General features: G+C 41.5%; 2 protein-coding genes across 2 annotated transcripts in view; one reads left to right on the plus strand and one right to left on the minus strand.

Moving 5' to 3' along the window:
• LOC126251326 (DENN domain-containing protein 5B) overlaps window positions 1-12730 on the minus strand; it is a 524570-nt gene that overhangs the window by 184713 nt on the left and 327127 nt on the right. The window lies entirely within an intron of this gene.
• The window catches only part of LOC126251327 (uncharacterized), a 49624-nt gene that overhangs the window by 1035 nt on the left and 35859 nt on the right, over window positions 1-12730 (plus strand). The window lies entirely within an intron of this gene.

Here is a 12730-nt window from a genome sequence, read left to right on the forward strand (position 1 = left end):
CGCCTCGTGAATTACGTACCTGGTTCCTTCAGTATCGCATAAAATGTAACCTTAGTAACGCGTCAGTTTAAACGTTATAGGGACATCGCTGTTTCTCCAATAAAGTACTTAAAGTGTTTGTTAAAATCAAATGTAATCTGGGAGGTGGTAAATGAAAATGTAGACCCCCAGCATTGACTGTCCATTTTGCGGACTTTTTTTGTATCTACATAGTTCAATCTTTATGAAGTTTAAACCGTGGTTATATGCGAACATTTACTTGCTACATAAATACTACAATGTTGCAAATGTGAAATTAAGTTCTCCAACAGTTCGTTTTGTGTGTTGTTAAAAAAAAGGAAGCATGAAAGTATGTGATAAAAACTAAAATAAGCTGGCCGAAGTGGCCGTGCGGTTAAAGGCGCTGCAGTCTGGAACCGCAAGACCGCTACGGTCGCAGGTTCGAATCCTGCCTCGGGCATGGATGTTTGTGATGTCCTTAGGTTAGTTAGGTTTAACTAGTTCTAAGTTCTAGGGGACTAATGACCTCAGCAGTTGAGTCCCATAGTGCTCAGAGCCAAGCCATTTGAACCATTTTTAAAAACTAAAATATTGCAGGCATTACCAATATTTAGTGCAATAAAATCAAAGACTATTTAAAAGCGCTTAAATAATTGTAAAATGATTGTTATATAACTCAAAAAATTTAAATGATTTGCGCCGTAATCCTTGGATTAAACATGGTGGTGCTAGAGAGCCAACCTCGTAGTATGCGTTACAGAAAAGTCACCTCGTGAGTTCCCCTGTCCCCTGTAATTCCCACACAAGTAAGCAATATACTGAGGTGGCACGCACACGTGTTATGTGAACACACTCCTTCGAAGACCGACTCCCAGTAACCTACCAATTGTAAGCACTCTTTTTCGTGGATGAACGGCATTTTCCGCGTACCCTGCCAATGCACTTCGGTCTCCTTTACCAACGACCACTACGAATCATATCCTTAAAAAAATGTTGGGCAAATATTTGTAGGAGTTGACTGATTCCTGTTGAAACTCACTGATGCAGTGCTCTGTCAACCTTTCAACACTTTGTGAAACCCACAATTTCGAATTTCTGAGCATTTAAAACAAGTTATGAGCATTTAAAACAAGGTATCAATGTTTGCACCGCTTTTAAATCAGTATCTGACTGGATATTTATGTAGCATTTTTCTGATGGTACGTAATAATAGGCTAGATTTCGGCGTCATATGCGTGTAGCCTTATCGTCCAGCTTGGTGGATTAATGCGATGGTGGATGTGGTGTCAGGTCTTCAGTGTAGCCTGAAGTTTGGGTTAGGTTGGGAAGTGACGGTTTGTTGACAGTAGGAAGGAGATAACGGTTGTTGTGATACCGGACTAATCAGTGGCACAATCCAAGATCAAACTTTAACACTATTCGCAAATAACTAAAACCGCATGATGAATTCATAAATGTGCCTTGCACACAACAGACAAATCTCCGACGTGCGTTATTTTGTCAAACAATGACACTGTTAGATAGCTGTGGGTGTTAAAAGTGTACAGCGGCCAGCTGCGACAATTTGATTTTTGGTGTACTTGTTTGAAGAAGCACCGTTACAGGGTTCGAATTTATATCGTAATCAACAGACGACTTAGATGCTTTTATCTACACCAACGTTAATGTGTCCTGATAGAAGCATGAAAGCCGTCTGAAGATGAATATGAATTCGGAAACAGTAACGGTGTTTCTCCAATAAGGCAAGCGAAAACCAAATATGCCTGCTGTACACTCAACGTCCTCAGAATATGTTGGTAACATACGTCGTATATAAATCTACTTAACTCGTATTCTGGACGCAGTAACCTGTGCACTGTTGTGTTGTTTAATGTGAAAATATCACAGTACTTAATCAGCACTTTGCGCTTTAGTGTATGGTTAACTGTCAAGCTTACCACGGGGATACATCTTTCCTGTACCAATAACTAACCCGTTAAGTTCATATAAATACTGACGTCCCGCGATCTGAAAGCTTTTTGGTGTCGAAGATTGAATCTTACGTGTCGTAAATGTCGTGTTAGGGGAGCCCGTTGTCTCTAAGCTGTCTGTGAACGTTGACGTGCAAGAAAGGACATCTGCATGCTAGATTTGCTGCACTGAGAATAAGGTTGGTTGGTTGGTTGGTTTTGGGGAAGGAGACCAGACAGCGTGGTCATCGGTCTCATCGGATTAGGGAAGGATGGGGAAGGAAGTCGGCCGTGCCCTTTCAGAGGAACCATCCCGGCATTTGCCTGGAGTGATTTAGGGAAATCACGGAAAACCTAAATCAGGATGGCCGGACGCGGGATTGAACCGTCGTCCTCCCGAATGCGAGTCCAGTGTCTTACCACTGCGCCACCTCGCTCGGTGAGAATAAGGATTATGACGGGGTTGTCGTCAGACTAGTTTGATGCTGCCCTCTCCGCTGGTCTATTTTGTGCGTACCTCTTCATGCCTGCATAACGCCATTTGTCTCCCTCTACAACTTTTACCCGCCAAACTTACTTCCTCAGGATCAACTTGTGCCACTTCTTTCCCCCAATCCGATTCAGAACTTCATTCAATGTACCCATATCTAATCTTCAGCATTGCTCTGTAGCGGCATATTTCAAGAGCTGTTTTAACATTACGGTTATTACTTAATAAGTAGTCTTGTCATTCTAACCTGTCCTTGGATAACATATTAAAAGATCACAAGCTCAGAGTGTGGAAGATGTCATTTTCAAAGGAACCACCTTGGTGTCCCCTTAAATGATTTAGGCACACCTTGATCCTTCTAATTATTGTGGTTAACAAATCCTCTTAATGTCAACTAATCTATTCCGATTTCTGAACCAGAGCTGAAGTCTCAAGGGTTTGATGGCCACAATGTCAATACGTTGTGTTCTCCTTTAGTTAACAAGTAGGAAACGTACCATGTAACTTAACAATACTGGAAACAATGCCATAGGCATTCCAAGATCGCAACACATTTAGCACCACTGCTTCAATTATCACAAAGATTTCCACCTACTTCCCAGTGGGTAATAGTCTCAAAATGTCAGGTACGATTTCACAAGAAAGCTGCTGCAGATCTCCACAAATAACAGCTGTCAGGCTCTTAACACGGAATCCCGGCTCTGAAAACATATAATCACACAGTAAACCAATATTACCACGTAACTGAGGAATTTGTGACATACCTATCTAAGATTATCTGTTGGTCAACTTTTGCTACTCAGTTTATTCAAGTGATCTCCATTTAAGTTTTTTTTTTTTTTATCCTAGAAGCAAATTATTTCTACACAAGGAAGAGACTTCTCCATATTTTTTTCATAATATTTAAGGGCCACGTCCAAGGTTTTGATTGTCGATTTCATATTCCAGTGCCATTTATGTGCAAATGGACATGGAATCCGAAAACCTTCGTTATGGGCAACAAAAGTTTGTGAGGCATACGCAAAAGTGTGTATTTTTGTAATTACTACACTTGTTGTCCCGTCCATTAGGGCAAAACTGGGTTCCTCTGAAAGGGCATGGTCGATTTCGTTTCCGAATCAGAGTTGATTTCGTGTAATTTTGGGGCGTCCGCAGAATTTTTTCAGACGTAGGTGTGGCGCAGTAAGACACCTAATATTGCCATTGGAGATAGAAATGAGCTGGTCAGTTTCGTGACGTGTGCCACAACTAAGTTTTATAGGTAACACGAAAAACTTACTATACACCTCCTGAGAATGGATGGATACCCACTCAATATATTATACATAGAGTTTATAATTGATTTATTTACTCGTACGGCATTTTGAAATGAATAGAAAGACTACTCCATATTTCAGCGGGGAGGTTTGTCAGTGCCTCTTCTTGTCACCGCCCCTCCTCCCCCCTTTGCGGATGCCTATGGACAGATATTATCTCTGTGTGTCACCACTGAGATTGCAATGAGTCATCAGCTCTAGGCGCACAGATGGAGTTTCAAAAGAAGCATTCCTTACAAACAAATTACAGTTTACTGTTGCCAGAAAGTATTCGTGCGTCGCAAGGTACAATGCAAACTTCCAAACAGGTTCTTCCAACGCAATTATAGGTTCTTTAAACTTGGCATGTAACCTTCAACGAGAGGGACGCCCTCTGCCGGTTTGCGGCGCACGCTATTAGCGTTAACGCCTCGCGTGGAGTGGATGCAGTTTACATAATCCGTTCGTCCAGAATCAGCAATGGTTTACTCACTGTCACACTTACGGATCAGCTCTTTCTCCGCTGCTGACCTCCACGTCCTGAAACGCAAACAAAATTCAACTCCTTGAAGTTACAACAATGCAGTAATGTTATCTTCAATTGCCTTGAAAATATTCGGATAACCAATACTAGCTGACGATTCTGACTAGATAGTTTACACTTGTTCTGGATATCTAAGCTGAAAAATTAACCCCAGTTTTAACAGTATTTTCTCCATCAACAATTAAAATAAGCCTTCAAAGTTTTGCTAATGCAGCTGTTTACAGTTTCCGACAAATCCAAAATCGACGCGTTTTTTTATGTCTTTTCAATGCAGCGCTGCACGTAAACAACAGCTTCTTATGGAACTACATTCACTGGCTTCGACAACTTACAACAAATTCACTTTCCGATCACAGAGCTCGTGTTACGCTACAAATCAGCCTGTCATCATAGATTTAATTTTATCAAAAATTTTAAACAATATTGAACAATTAGTGAAAAAATTGTTCAAATGGCTCTGAGCACTATGGGACTTAACATCTTAGGTTATCAGTCCCCTACAACTTAGAACTACTTTAATCTAACTAACCTAAGGACATCACACACACACCCATGCCCGAGGCAGGATTCGAACCTGTGACCGTAGCAGTCCCGCGGTAATAATTAGTGAATTAAATAAACATTCTCGATGTTCTCTTGCACAGCCAAAACGTTTTCGTGATGTCACGTGTCCTGTGCTAAGAGCGGCTGATAGAAAACCGAGCAGGGGCCATCTTTATAAGATGTTGGTGGTTTTCGTATTTAGACTCGAGTATTATTAAAATATAATTGCAGTACGCCACTGATGTGATTTGTTGTTCAAAAGTATCGTGAAATATGAGATAATTTGGATGCTAATGGAAGTCAACATAGGGATTCAAGGCTGTCGTTTACGAAAACTGAAGACATGCGTGATATTAAGTTGTACTAATGGCAACATCTCTCCTATCACAGGCAAGGTAATGGGTGTTACGAAGAGAAATTGCATGTAGAAACAACAATTGTACATTTTTTCACGGGAGCAGTTAAATCATATAGCTCACTGTCGAAACCGTCAAAGATGGGAACGTACCACTTCTGTGTTGCTCCCTTTCTATGGAGGAAAAGAAGTCGATAACAGACTACATAGCACGATATTACTCGAACACTGCCTCCTGTCAGTCAAAATATTTTCTTTGTTCAGCTCGAAAGCTATTTGCGAAATACACGAATAAAGTGCTTGAGGTCGGTATATTAGTCTGGTCTCACATAGCTTCCGTTATTCTACAACAATGATGGTATTACGCTGTCCATTCCCCGTGATTATTTACACGTAAAGTTGTCGTTCTTTTAACTGGCCTACGATACGAACAGTATCCGCAGAGGCTGCGGCCAAGATGTTTTTGGATATGTGGATGGGCAATGCTTCGCATTATGGTGGATATGACACACTTAAAACTAAAATATATCAATATTTGTTCTTCCAACAATGTATTTTAAAACTTTTATCCATTGTGGATGGGGATCACTGTGACTGTGATGAAATAATGTTTCTTGAAATTAATGCAAGCAGTCGCCTTTCTTTTTGTTCTTTAATTTTTATAATGGCATTAACGGTTTCGAACCGCCTAGCGATTCAGCATTGGATGGTTAATATTTATTGATTGTCTGCAGCAAATCAATAGTATGTACCATCTGATGATGAATCGCTAGGCGGTTCGAAAAACAAAAGACGACTGGTTGCAATAATTTCAAGAAACTTCTAACGTATTTTAACCCGACTTATCATAAACCAATATTCCAGTCCATTGGAAATGCTGCTATGGATTATATGCACCACACAAGATCACAACAATTAAGGCGCGCTCAGAGGGATTTAAAAAAAATCATTGTTACCGCCCTCCATACACGACTGTAACGGAAGGAAGACCTAATGAATGGTACAACGGGAAGTGGTCTGTGCAATGCACTTCGCTGTGGCTTGGAGGGAATAAATGTAGATAGTAAGCAATGTATGACGTGACTGAGAAATTTTTGAATAATAGAATCCAGTACTTCATCCAGAGCGCATTCAGGATCTGAGATGGAGGGCGGGGAGCAAATACTAGCTTCGTGCAAGGGGGCCGTTAATGTTTTCAATACTGTATAGTGTCCCGCTATTCCGAAAATCCGCATACTCCGAACAGAGTTACAAAAATACTGTTTTTTAACTTAAAAACAAGATAAATGTAAAAGACATTCGTAACAAAACGTACATTTATTATTATACAAACTCCTGAAACCATATGAAAGCTGTCCGCAGTTCGTGGTCGTGCGGTAGCGTTCTCGCTTCCCACGCCCGGGTTCCCGGGTTCGATTCCCGGCGGGGTCAGGGATTTTCTCTGCCTCGTGATGACTGGGTGTTGTGTTATGTCCTTAGGTTAGTTAGTTAGTTAGTCCCATAGTGCTCAGAGCCATATGAAAGCTGGTTATTTACAGTACAGTACATACATGTCGGCTCAATTTATACAGTTCAGTAGAATCATTTTTTATCACTGCTAAACACAAAAAAATATCTAATTTGGTCACACTTATAAATAAAGACAGTAACTTTTTTTTTTTTTACGGAGAGCACGGAATCGAATTGAGGATTCCTCCATCACCGCATTTGGTGTTGATGGTGCGTGCTGTTCGACTTAGCGTTAAGACGACGTCAAGAGCATCTGTCGCGTCTGTGTGTAATATGAGTTCAGTTTGAGCGTTCACCTCCTCCGAGCCGATCTGAGATGATGAGCCCTGCACCATTGCTACGATGACTTCGTCTCCGTAATCTTAGTGGCCATTGTCGTCACAACAGTCGACCCTCCTCAACACTTCTGTCTCTTCACAGACGGATTTTCTCGACTAGAGGAAGTAGTTCAATCTTTCACTGGTGTAAAAGTTATTTCAACAAATTCCAATGCAGGCCTGAGATTTTTCCAAGATTGTAATGGTCTTTAGTGGTGTTATATCCAATGCTTCAGCCAACCAGTGAATCACATTTTTTATTGTAATTTTCTTACGTCTTTGCAGGATTGCAATTTCATTAAGGTTCTAAGCAGGATTTTTCTGTATTCTTTAATGGCCTGCAACATACCTTGGTCCATACGCTGTCCGGTGGCATAAAAACTGCATTGATGTCTCCCCAAACAAGTTTCGTTTCTTGAGAAAGGTACGGAGCATTGTTTATAAACAGTAGAACGCGATTAGGTAATCCGTTTTCTTCACTGGACGCGGTCACTTTCGGGATAAAGTGGTGCTTGAACCACTCCTTGAACAAGTCGTACCCCCATCCAAGCATTGTTTTGATTCTTATAATTCACAGGAAGTGAGTTGATGTTAATGTTTTTGAACAATCGTGTCGTGGTTTCGCCGATTTGCCTGCTACCATCAGCGGAAGTTCGACATTGTTTGTCCGTTTTAAATCCTGGGGCAGATTTATTCTCTTGCGAAGCAAGACTTAAAAGTATCCGCCTATTCCGAATTCCCACTAAACCGAACAGTGCTCGGTCCCAACTAGTTTGGAATAGCGGGACTATGCTGCATATATATATACGATTTATTAGACTGAATCTGCAGCAAACTCGGATTCTTCGCAGACTATCTTACCTAGAACAATGATAGTACCATCGTTGAATGGATGCCGTGTAGCTCCCTTCAAATGTGGATGAATACAATATAATGCCCACAAGTAAGATAACAAAATCAGTGGTTAACTGCAGACTCTGTCACGTCCTTGAATGTGTTGGTAATGCATGCTAAGAAGCGATATGAAACGGAACAAACTCGTAAAACCAGTAGGCCTACTACTGAAAGCGAGTGGAAGATTATGGAGGATTATGAGAAAAGTGGGGTGCGTCTATGAGGAAAACTACACACGAGATGCTAGTCCAAAATCTAGAGAAGTGCTACACCGTTTTGAGCCCTAATAAAGTAGGCATGACAACAGACATCGAACAAATTTCGACACACAATCCTAGGATAGAAACGCACCACAGTCCATACTAAAGAGTTACACGTATGCTCAGGGAACCTTTGGAAATCTTCGCCAGAAAAGCGTGACCTAACTTATAAAACCAGTATCGGAATAAAGCAAGATATTACAGCATCCGTTGTGTGTTGCGTGTACCAACAATGAAAGTAAAATAAAAAAAACTATAAGGTCTAATCCAAGCATATCGACTGTCATTTCTCTCTCGTTCACAACGCAATTCGAAGAGGACAGAAAAATCGTTAATGCAGGTACGGAGTACCCTTCGCTATTGACTGTACAGACTACTGTGGCTTGCAGAGTATGTGTAGACAGAATGGACTATGTGGCAGATGATGTACGCATAACGTTCAGCTTAATGGATTCATCACAATATCATGTTTTTGATTCATTAAGCTGATTAAAAAAATCTTTGGCGGTATTTAATGGCAACATTGAGGAGATGTTAGAGGAGTTACTTATTTAGTGACGTGGTTAACAACTCCCAACGTGCGTGGATGCGATTTCATGACGCCAGCAACAGACGATACAATTCCCATAAACTACCCACAGACTAATAAACAATTTTCTGATATCACGAGGATTCTAAATGTTCCATATGTGACCTCGATGCCTAATCAGCATTTCATGACGATATAAGCACACTGTCCAAGTTCCTACGGTCCTTGTAAATGGAGAGACCCTCGTGAACCTCATACTGTAGTAAGAAAGTTAATGATCGACCATCTTCAGACAAAAGTCGTCTGCCATGTTTCTTTGCGAGTCGGTGGTTAATGGAGGAGGGACGCGCGGCACTGCATTGCGTCCGAATGAGAGAAGCGGTTAAGGCAGCCGTTCATGAGAAGCGGGTAAACCCGGGTTCAAGTCACGGCTCGGCACAAATTTTTCACCTTCGCCATTGCGTCACCAAGATTTTCCCACCCATCCTTTACCCATCTTCTATTTCATATCAATCGGTATTAAACTGAAAATTGCAAAATAATGAAAGATGTCGTCGCGTATCACTCGTAAATCGGATTTATAAAAAACCTCAAGTCAGAGGAAAGCTCGTCGCATCGAAAGGAATCCAAAAAGCTTTAACAGTCCAGTGCCGAGCGAATACTAGAGCTATAGCAACGTCGAAAAGGAAACGAAAAAATGGCGGCGCAAACAAGTAACTTATCTATTCTGTAACCATTATACTACTCTGTGTAACCACTGTATTAAAGAGCTTGATAATTAATTATATTTTAATGCAAATATTTATAATTTTATACTGAGGTTTCCGCGAAGAACTGTGCACGCAAAATGTTTTGTGCTTTTGCGTCTCCTTAATTTTATTGCGTGTAGTTTCCGTACCACACTGCGAAAGTTGAGGACTTGACAATTTTCGCATTAATATCAAATTGCAAAATTACTTATAGAGCCGCATGGGTACAGACTTCAATTTTTTTTCTGAGTGTTTACGTATATATAGCAAATGTTTTTTTGGAACATTTGAACTACACTTTTCCCTGCTGTTTGTTTCCAACAGTTGGAAAATTTACCATACGATCTTTGTGAAGAGCGTAAACTTTGCTTTGATCGTTAATAAGCTCTACTATAACTTCTAGCTGATAACCGTTGATTCTACGTTCAGTCTTCTTTAAGACAGCCGGTGCCTCGTAATCTCACCATCACTGTTCAATATGAATGTCAGTGACGATTAAGGTATTTGATATTCCGCCTAGTGTCAACATAGCACGATTTGAAGGCGCCGTTCTGTGAAATGTCAGGTACACTACTTGGTCAGGACCAACGTGGAGCGGACTTTGTAACGAGCGAACGGTACCTATCAAAGTGACTCCGCAGTGTCCTCTACCCAGCAGCCGATGGAGGAGGAGGGGGGAGTGGAGACCAGCATCACCCCTTCAGCAGTAACGGACCACGTGGTCGTGTATTGGCATCACGCACATCCCGCGCCATGACTAATACACTCACCCCCGGGTAGGCTGTTGCCAAACATTGCTACACACTAGGACATCCACGTTGTAGTTCACTGGCTCCGAAACACGAATGATGAAAGATGCGTTAGCTTTGACTGGCAATTAGTGTCCGATTTCGCCCACCTTTTTTCAAACGAGCCGTCTAACTACGCAAATAATAAATAATTAAAGGACATGAGAAAAATGAAGATTTAGTGTTTCACGCCCACGACCTGTCGACTACGAATATAGAACTTGTGGTGGGGCTGATTGAGGTGTTGAGCAGTAACACTGAACACATCAAAAACTTTCGAGCGATATCTCGCTGCCTGGAAATAATGTCAGGTATTGACAATATCCTTGCCAGTCTCTCGTGTGTTACGGTCTTCGGTCATCTTTGTGTTCGCTTTTTTTTATGAGTTCAAAGCAAGACCCTCTTATCAGAGAGCATCGTGTTTTCACAATAATTAATGCTAAGTTATGAATAATAGTATACACATAGATATTTATGGGAGTATTTACATTAACTACCCATATATAATCTTTCAATGCATATATTATTGCATGAGCCGGCCGGAGTGGCCGAGCGGTTCTAGGCGCTTCAGTCTGGAACCGACCGCTACGGTCGCAGGTTCGAATCCTGCCTAGGGCAGGGATGTGTGTGATGTCCTTGGGTTAGTTGGGTTTAAGTAGTTCTAGGGGAATGATGACCTCAGATATTAAGTCCCATAGTGCTCAGAGCCATTTTTATTATTGCATGACACGCCTCTGTAACTACGTTTCCAACACTCTGAATGAAACTGCACTTGTACATTTAAAGGCTTCGAAAGAATTGCCTTAGCAAGGTATCGTAGTGCAACAGATACACGCTGACTCGGTAGAATTGCGCCTCTCACTGTAGACAACAGGGGAAAACCATTTCTAGTAATGTATCAAATATTGGGCATCAACACTTTCGTTCAACATCAAATCTCTCAACAAGTTTTCGTCAGTGAATCTTCGATGCTTCTTGTACTAACTTTTCACCCACCTTATCTGCTTGCTTAAGTAGAGCAATTATTACAACAGCGTTGTGATCATCCAACTATCCGAACGAGATTAAATATTGCTAACTTCAGTAATATTACACACGAAATGAAGATCGGGAAAGGGGGAGGGGGGCGCTTAGAGAAAAGACATGTATGATGGATCGGATAAAGATGAGAGGAAATCTGCGGGCCTCCCTCTTAAAAGAAAAGTCGATCGCTGAAGGGAAGTGGCGGAAAACAAATTTCGATGGCCGGACAGGGCTTAACTCCGCAGCCCTTTCAAATGCTAGTCCAGTACCTGGCTACTTGCGCAACATCTACATCACTCGGTTTTACTCCGTATAATCGTTAATTGATCATCGTCGATCATGTAATACAACCTCTACCGTCTTTCGCTGAACTATCTATTAATCTGCGTCTACTGTTGCTGCAGTGCCTACAGGATACCTACCGCTGGAATGTTTTTGTCGCAAGCACCTATCAGCCAGCTTGCATGATCAATAACTGCTTGGTATCGTACTGGACCGCCAGCTTGGTAATTATGCATTCGGGCGGTTTAGGCTGCTTTACATGTAGTCAATTTTTAATCATGCGAGCTTGTGTAAGCATGTTTGAGCGCTTGTGCCGACGATATGGAGGTTTGTACAAGCAAACGTCACTTCTGAGGCAAGCTTCATGGGGTCACTGTGTCCAGCAACATCTGGCAAATGATGCAAATTGCTGGAAACGTTTATTGAATTACACGAAAGATAGCCTTGGTTTCATTAACGATGCAACAGACCCTGTCAGATACAAACAGTTATTAAAGCCTCCTAGAACCAACTGCAGGAGAGAAAATAAAAAAAAAAATTAATCTGGCTCAGAAAGAGTTGAAGTTCATACGCCAGCACTCGTGTATTACAGGTGTGAATAGAATAGTACCTGAAGTCTTCATAGCCCCTTCACACGACAATTAGTAGTATTGTTTCAGTCTTTGATGTATGACGGTGAAATACTTTCTACTCGAAGATGTGGGGAGTAATAAGAGGTTCAAATACGTCCCTCTACTGACACATTTCATCGGCCAATCTTTACCTCAAGAACCATGTTTCTTCTTTTTTATTTCGCGTCACGGTTGCAAAGCAGGTCAAAATTAACAATTACTCATCGTGCGAGCTCTCCATATTCGAAGCACGTGAAGTTTGTATGCAAGCATTCTTGAGCTATGTGCCTGCTTGCACAAAACGCTTGATAAAGCAGTATGCGGCCCCCTTAACGCCGCTTTAATAGCAACTCACTTGTCTCAATCGACTAGTCGTAAGTCAACTCTCACTTGTCTCAATGTCTGCTGCAGCGCCCCTGGCTTTTTATTCCTGCGCTGTCTCTTCTGTCACAAGTGGCAGTTCCGTTTACACAGCACCGCCAAAAGTGCGCGTGTTGTTTATGCATAATGTAGACTTTTTCTTCATCCAGGTACTGCAAAAACATTAGTATCTTTTTGCTTACAGATGTTCTGTCGCTCTTGTGGATGAACT

The sequence above is a fragment of the Schistocerca nitens genome, chromosome 4 (assembly GCF_023898315.1).
Source record: "Schistocerca nitens isolate TAMUIC-IGC-003100 chromosome 4, iqSchNite1.1, whole genome shotgun sequence".
NCBI classification, from domain to species: Eukaryota; Metazoa; Arthropoda; class Insecta; order Orthoptera; family Acrididae; genus Schistocerca; species Schistocerca nitens.